General features: G+C 41.8%; 1 pseudogene; it reads right to left on the bottom strand.

Moving 5' to 3' along the window:
• Nucleotides 1-1,161: 1,161 nt before the first annotated feature.
• LOC132018602 (suppressor of cytokine signaling 5-like) lies at nt 1,162-3,841 on the bottom strand (annotated as a pseudogene).
• Between the last annotated feature and the right edge of the window lie 4,846 nt (nt 3,842-8,687).

Here is an 8,687-nt window from a genome sequence, read left to right as displayed (position 1 = left end):
CTAAGTATGATACGCTCTAGTTCCATCCATGTTGTCGCAAATAGCAAGATTTCATTTCTTTTGATGGCTGCATAGTATTCCATTGTGTATATATACCACATCTTCTTGATCCATTCATCTGTTGATAGACATCTAGGTTCTTTCCATAGTTTGACTATTGTAGACATTGCTGCTATAAACATTTGGGTGCACGTGCCCCTTTGGATCACTACGTTTGTATCTTTAGGGTAAATACCCAGTAGTGCAATTGCTGGGTCATAGGGCATAGAGTGCCTTTAAATCTGCAATTTAGATTTCAGATTTTCTCTGAAAAATTAACTGTACTGAAGTTCTATAGATTGTACTTAAGCAACTTGGCTATGAGAGTTTATAGCAAAGAGAAATATTGCCATCCAAATTATTAATTACAGTTTAACAATAATCTCAACATCAGTGGCCACTGTCATTACTATTATCTGACTTGTTTGGCCATCTTCTAGTCTCACTTTCGTCTTGATTCATAAACTCATCGTGGGAATAGGAGCTCAGGATGGGAATCAATGATTAGACTGCACATGTCAACTTAAAAGTCACACACTGGGGGCGGGGGTTGTGCCTGGGTGGTGCAGATGATCGTCTGACTCTTAATTTGACTCAGGTCATGATCTCAAGGTCCTGAGATCGATATCCAACCCTTAGTTGGACTCATGCTCAACTGCAGAGTCTGCTTGTCCCTCTGCTTCTGTTCCTACTCCCCACTCCTTCTCTCTCTCTCGTAAATAAATCTTAAAAAAAAAAAAAAATCACACACAGAATTACATTGCAGCAGCTATTCCAAATGTCTGGGTTTTTTGTGTGTCTTATTGTTGTTTAGTTTTTATTTCATAATCATAAACTTAATTCAGCAAGGAATTGGAGGGGAGCAAGGAAAACATGAAACCCATAGAACTGCAGTGAGAGCACAAAGATTATCGGATATTTCGAGCAGATGGGGGTGAAGGGTGCACTCCTGAGCTATAGAAGGAATGGTCTGGTATTTAAGAGAAAACACAAGTCAAATGTATTAGATTTGTCCGCAGTCTGCAAAGGTGATCTTCTTGCTGGTCTTGCCATCCTGGACCCAAACAAAGCTCACCGTGGCTTCCATGATGATGTTCCTGCCCTCTTCCACCTTGCCAAAGATTACGACTTGCCTTCCAGCCACTCAGTGTAGGCAGTGCAGAAGAAAAACTGGAAAGTGTTTGTGTTGGGGTCCAGCATTCGCCCTGGACAAGATGCCAGGACCCACGAGCTTATGAAGAAATTCTCATCATCAAATTTCTCCCCATAGATGCACTCCCTGCCAGTGCCATTATGGCCATGAAGTCACCACCCCGGCCCAACAATCCCTGAACTGTCCTGTGAAAGCAGGAAACTTTATAACCACATCCTTTCTCCCCAGTGCTCAGAGCCCAAAAGTTGTCTGCCAACAGCTCAAAGGAGACAGGGCCCAAAGGCTCACCCTAACCAGTGATGTCAAAGAACACCATGGTGGGGTTGGCCGAGGCTGGCTGGCGTAAGTGGCTCGGAGCAGCAATGGGGTCTCAAATGTCTGTTTTGAGTTAAAGCACTCACTCAACTATTCATACCTAACCTATCAATACAATTTTACTACCAACTTAATAAATTTGAAATTTTAGAACTATTATTTATAAAACCTGGTTTATAAACAGTACCTTTTGCAGAACAGGCAGGGAGACCAAACATAAACTATACCAACATGTAAATGAACTCTACTATGCCCTTGTGGCCAGAAAACTGCACTTTTTCTAAAAGGAAGATGGTTTATTATTTTTTAGACTTCCAGTGCTTAATTTACAGAACTCCAAGCAGCGCTGCTTTCAAAAGTTTATAGAAAAATTCTTAATAAAACAAACTTAAAAATGAGTCATTCCGTTGAAACACTCCTCCAATATTAATAATTCACTCTTCGGTAAGAAATAGAATTCTTCTTCGCAAATGTCCCGGAATTACCTCACTCAACTACCACAAACATTAAAAACCAAACTGTTAGTTAAATCGGCAAAATATTTTTGTAGCCCTACTGAATGCCTGTACCTGTAGCTCCTCTGTTGTCTCAATAGGCACCACACTTATCTAAGTAACAGCAGGTCACATCTGGCAGATACTCACACTATGCTTATATATTGTGCTGAAAAAGCCTAAAGGTGATATGTGTGCTTATTGTCGGTAGACTCTCTGGGGCACAGAAAAGTGGATCTAGTTAATGCCCTTTGAGAACAGCAGAGTTCTCTCTTAACTTTTTGTTTATAATGATACTTTTTTTTTTTTTTTAAGAATTGGGTTGGTTTTTTTTTTTAAGATTTTTTTTACTTATTTGACAGAGATCACAAGCAGGCAGAGAGACAGGCAGAGAGAAAGGAGGAAGCAGGCTCCCCGCTGAGCAGAGAGCCAGATGCGGGGCTCGATCCCATGACCCTGGGATCATGAGCTGAGCCAAAGGCAGAGGCTTTAACCCACTCAGCCACCGAGGTGCCCCCTCCTTTTTTTTTTTTTTTTTTTTTTTTTTAAGATGTATTGAGTGCAAGCAGGGGAGTGATACAGGGAGTAGAAGAGAGAATTTGTAGCAGACACCGCTGGGCACAGAGCCAGAGCCTGCCGAGGGCTCAATCTCAGGACACTGAGATCAGGACCTGAGCCAAAACCAAGAGTCTGACACTCAACCCACGGGGTTCCCCAGGCGCTCCTATAAGGATACTCTTTTTAAAATTCTGTAACATTAATGATAAAGGAAGCCCATCAATTCCATTACATGTAGTTCGTCTGCGGATTACTGCATGGCAGATAATGGCAGGCTGAAAGGGAAAGTCCTGTCTGGTGATACAGGAAACAGTGGTTCAAAATACATGCAAGAACTTGGATCTTTTAAATGTTCCAAGCGTCCTGTTACAGCAGGGGCGCGAAACAGACACAGGTCATTAGCATCAAAACTGTGTTTCCGCTGCTCAATCTAGGCACGAAGGGATCTGCCATAGGGGCAGAAGCTACAGAGAAGAGGTAGTCCTCTTGTGCAGAGTCCCTGAACAAAAATGTTCCGGCAACCTTCCCTTCAAGAAGGGCTTTCACTTTGTAGTGGCCCATCGCTCCCCAGCAACGGGGATTTCCTGTAGTCGGAAGCAAATCAGACTTGAGGCAGTGTATGTAATCAGTGGGTGGATAGACTTCCCAAGCTCCCAGTCGGTTAACATGGGCACAGGTGCCTCCAGATACCTGACGTCCTTTCTGCCTACGTGACCGCAGGACAGGTTGGTTGTGTCCTCTTCTGAGTCACAACTAGCTTGTGAAATGGCAAAATGGTTCCCACTTGTTTCAGGCGTTCCATGAGGTAATAACTTTGTTCCCAGTTAATATAAAGAATTACCCTGTGCAGCGGCTTCAGTGTATGTATTTGTGCATTGGGAGGAGTGTCAACCCCTTCCCCAATACTAGGCCACCTTCTCCCTCTACCTTTATCTACTTTATCCTCTGTAGAAGCCAAGTACAGATCAAATGTATCAAAAAATGTTGAGTGCGGTTTCACAGGGCCTGCATGCTATGTAATCAAATGCCATTTTGGAGCTAAATCTGAGCCAGGAGGAAAAGGGCATTTTGCAAGGATTAATTCAGACAGGTGTATTTTTCTTTTATTAGAAAAGAAGGACTTTACGTGTTGTAAATTCTCATGGAAAAACACAAGCCCCCTAGTACCTGGCAACCTTTGTCCCAGACACTGACTTCCTTTCAGGGGTCCAAACAAAGGGTCATATTGAAATGCTGGTGTCTGGGTTGAGAAACTAAATACTTGAATGACTGGGTAACACATCTTTCTGCAAGTCAGATGGTTTCCCATTATTTGATTTTGACAAAATTGAATAAGGACCTCCTGAAATTGTCAGCTGATGAGGGATTAAAATAAGCTTTGGTGGCGATTACTGCATGATCTTTGGCAAATTATTTGAAAAGAGTTCCAAAAGAACTCTGAGCATTCTATTACTATAGCAGAACTCTTTCTATTCCCATCTACTGGTTTCATATGGGCCAGTTTTCTTGACCACTACTAAAAGAAGTACAAATGGAATGATGCAGGACTTGTCGAGAAAAATCACCTACTGTTCTACTGAGATGCATTTGCAACAACATTTTATTTATCAGGAAATTACATCATATGTTTTTTGATTAATCCTGCAATAAGAATACTTGTAACAACAAGTAAGAAAGTTTTTAGAAGATTGTGATCTCAGGAAATGTTTTTAGAAATTAAATTTCAGGAATACCTGGGTGGCTCAGTTGGTTAAGTGTCTGACTCTTGATTTAGGCTCAGGTCACGAGATTGTGGGATCAAGTCCTGCATCAGGCTCTGCACTCAGTTCAGTCTGCTTCAGATTTTCTCTTCTGTTCTCTCTCACTCATGTTCTCTCTCTCTAAAATAAGTAAAATATTTTAAAAAATTTTTTTAAAAATTAAATTTCAATGTAAATGCACATTTATGTGGTAGAGAAATATGATGGGATGATCAATAAAGACTTTTTTTTCTCATTGTAAATCATTTGGAATTTATTTCCAACTCCAATATTTTATAGTTCTTTTATTGTCCAGGTGAGATTCTTTTTTTAAGATATTTACTTATTTATTTGACAGACAGAGATCACAAGTAGGCAGAGAGGCAGGCAGAGAGAGAGATGTGGAAGTAGGCTCCCTGGCAAGCAGAGAGCCCGATGCGAGGCTCGATCCCAGGACACTGGGATCATGACCTGAGCTGAAGTCAGAGGCTTTAACCCATTGAGCCACCCAGGTGCCCCACAGGTGAGATTTTATTCCTGACTCATACCTCCCTTTTCTTTCATTTAAATTCAATTAATTAACATATAGTTTATTATATAATTTATTGTTTCAGTGGTAGAGGTCAGTGACTCATCAGTTGCATGTATCACCCAGTGCTCATTACATCATGTGCCCTCCTTAATGTCGATCACTCAGTTACCCAACCCCCCGCCACCTACTTCCCCTCCAGCAACCTTCAGTTTGTTCTCCATAGCTAAGAGTCTCTTATGGTTTATCTCCCTCTCTGATTTCATCTGTTTTATTTTTCCCTCCCTTCCCCTATGCTCCTCTGCCTTGTTTCTTAAATTCTGCCTATGAGTGAGATCATATGATAATTGTTTCTCTGATTGACTTATTTCACTTAGCATAATTCCCTCTAGTTCCAGTCACGTCATTGTCAATGGCAAGATTTCATTCTTTTCGATGGCCAAGAAATATTCCATTGTATATATACACCACGTCTTCTTTATCCATTCATCTGTCAATGGACATCTGGGCTCTTTCCATAGTTTTGCTATTGTGGACACTGCTGCTATGAACATTGGGGTGCAGGTGCCCCTTCAGATTATTACATTTGTATCTTTGGGGTAAATACCCAGTAATGCAATTGCTGGGTCATAAGGTAGCTCTATTTTCAACTTTTTTTTTTTAAGATTTTATTTATTTATTTGACAGACAGAGATCACAAGTAGGCAGAGAGGCAGGCACAGAGAGAGGAGGAAGCAGGCTCCCTGTTGAGCAGAGAGCCCGATGCAGGGCTCTATCCCAGGACCCTGGGATCATGACCCAGCTGAAGTCAGAGGCTTTAATCCACTGAGCCACCCAGGCACCCTTATTCTCATCTTTCAATAAATACTTGAAAGCATAAAATGACATCACTTGAGAATAAATTTCTGTGACAGTAAAATGGACTAGAAACACAACTTCAAGGAGACAAAGGAACAATGTAAACTTTCTTGTAGTTAACAAAGTGATTTTCCTTTTTTTTTTACATATATGTCACGGCTGGCGCGACAAGTCAACCAGGAATGTGAGGGTAAGAGGATGAAGAAAAGAACTCGAGAAGCAGAGAGATGGGAGCAGGAGGAGCACTGAGGAGGATGTCCAACAGTGCTAAGTTTATTCAAAGCATTAAGGCCATATAAATAGTGATAATAGGAGAAGTAATACATCTGTGTCTAGTTAAACAACCACACGTTCCCATAATAAGTTTCACATTTAACTATAAGCAGACCTCGTGATGCCAAATGGCTGATGCCAGTATGATTGTTCTGTATTGATACAGCAAACCTGAAAGTAATTTATGGGCTGTACTAGGGCAGCAAGGACCAGCAACGAACTTATGACCCCAACCAAATTGTTCTCATCTGTTTAGCAAGCATGTGGGAAGTCACGTAGGCGAGCACACAACACATAGCACAGACCCTTTCTCAGTGCTACTCAACTTTTCCTGTCTTAAACCTTTTGTTAGGTTATTCGGACTTTAAATGAGGCAAAGTCAGGGCCTGGCTTGGTCCTCCTCTCAAGCCTTATTGCAGCCTCCCACACATATATTAATGAGTGTTGGTGGGTATCAGATTGACATTCAAAGCTGATGTAACACTTTTATTTCAAAGTATCAATTTCCTTTGCAATTTGTATGCTCTTACCTCATTTTCTTGCCTAGTGACCCTGGCTGATACTTCTAGTATACTACGGAATAGAAGGAGTGAGAATGGACATCCTTGTCTTATCCCTGATCCTAGGGGACAGTCTTGTCCCCTAATAGTAAGACATTCAATCTCTTACTATTAAATATGATGTTAGCTGTGGGGTTTTCATAGATGATTTTTATCAGATTGAGAAAGTACCCTTCTGTTTCTAGTCCGTTAAATGTTCTGCATGGTGGTAGTTTAAAAGTTATTTCAGTGGGTAAGGGAGCAAAATGTTTGAAAGTTCAAGTTCAAGCTCCTCAGAGGCTCTATCCTTGCTGTAGTCCTACCCATAGAAGAGGCCCAACAAGTATCTGAGGAATGAACTCTCTCCCATCTGCCCCCTTGCATTTCATTCTCCCCAGTGATTCTATGGTGTCTATGCCTCCCCTGCTCCACTCCCCAACACCGTACTGTCTTATCTGGAGTTTCCTTTCCACTCTCTTCTATTCCCAGCTGACACATATTCATGATCCCCAACACTGTCCAGGTGTCATCTCATTCAGGAAAGACACCGTTCTTCAGACCCTGAGCTAAGTGGGCCTTGTTGTGTGTGTTCCCATGGTACCCTGTGCTTCTACCATTATACACTGTGTGAATTATTTATCTATATGTCCATCCCCCACTAAATGAGACAGGTGATATACACACACGGGTGTGTGGCCAAGAGTGTGGATTCAAGAGCCCTACTGCCCAGATTCAAAACCCCTCCTCTGACTAGCTTGGATGACCTTGGCTCTGCCTCAGTTTCCTTATCTGCCACGGATGATGATAATAACGCCTATTTGGTAGTGTGTGACAGCTGAGGGACAATAGTGTCTAGTAAACAGTAATTATTCCATGAGTTAGCTATTAAGTCCCATAGGGCAAGGCGTTGGTTTTTTCCTTCTCTCCTTCTCATAGCCCTGGTCTAAAGGTGAGTGAGTCCTCAATAAATGTTCATCACGAGGGTGAGCATGGTAGACAGAAAGAAGGAAAAGCAAAACAGATTCAACATTGCACAGCAGGTAGAAATCAGAATTCAACTGTGTAAGCCATTTCTATGTATTTCCTACCTGCCTTCGGTCTCATCCTGGGACCAAGCTGGAGAAATTAAATACCTGTCATTATGTACTCCCTCTCCCTGGGGTCCCATAAGAGCCTGGGAGGTTTATGAACTGCTCAGAAAATAGGGAAAATACTTTGAGCTCCAGTCCATTGTTTTTCTGGTCCAAGTCTTCATCACCCCTTGAACATATTTAGTATAACAGAGCACCTTGTCCTGGCTTCCACCTCATGATGTTTATAATTTGCCTTAAAATATTTTGGGGGCACCTGGGTGGCTCAGTTGGTTAAGCAACAGCCTTTGGCTCAGCTCATGATCCTGGAGTTCCAGGATGGAGTCCCACATCGGGCTTCCAGCTCCACGGAGAGTCTGCTTCTCCCTCTGACCTTCTTCCCTCTCATGCTCTCCCTTTCTCTCTCTGAAATAAATAAATAAAATCTTTAAAAAAAAAATTCAGGATTCCCCCAGGTTATCAAGGAAAGATCGATCCTATAGATCCATCTCTAGATAGACCTTCTAGGTGGTTCTTCTGGTACTTAACAGAACCTTAAAAAGGAGTCCCTAGGTCCCTGTTTCGTCAACTCACCTAGAGGGGATGTGCTATAAAACTTTGGTAACCATTCCTCTAGTGTTGGACTTCCACATTTTTTTTCTTCAATTGGCATTTTTCAAGAAACAAATCCATTTTTTCAAAATAAAATAATTGGGCATATGAAAACTTCTGACAAAGACCGGATAACACTTGTAGGTGCTAGTTACTTATAGTTAACATCCAGGTGCAGCTTACATTCTAATCTGTGATTCCCATGCCAGGAGTGGTTTGTAAACATTCTGATCACAAGGCAGCTTCGACAAAGGAGTTCAGGGTCATTGATTAATGCAAATTCCGCCAACGGCAGCTTTTTTTTTTTTTTTTAATAACATCCATTACACAAATTAATAGGCAACGCATTTCACGAATGGAAACCTGCTTCCGATGATGCCTCTGGTGTTGATCAGGATTGGAACAGCATAACAAATTATAAAGGAGACTCCATCTCTGGTTCCCTGCTGCCAGCTCTGCGGGTGACAGAGTCCTGCCTCGGTGATACTGTTATCCCACCTTGAGTAAA

The sequence above is a fragment of the Mustela nigripes genome, chromosome 5 (genome assembly GCF_022355385.1).
Source record: "Mustela nigripes isolate SB6536 chromosome 5, MUSNIG.SB6536, whole genome shotgun sequence".
Taxonomy (NCBI): domain Eukaryota; kingdom Metazoa; phylum Chordata; class Mammalia; order Carnivora; family Mustelidae; genus Mustela; species Mustela nigripes.
Note: the sequence above shows the minus strand (reverse complement) of the source record. Positions and strands in the feature narration are given on the sequence as shown.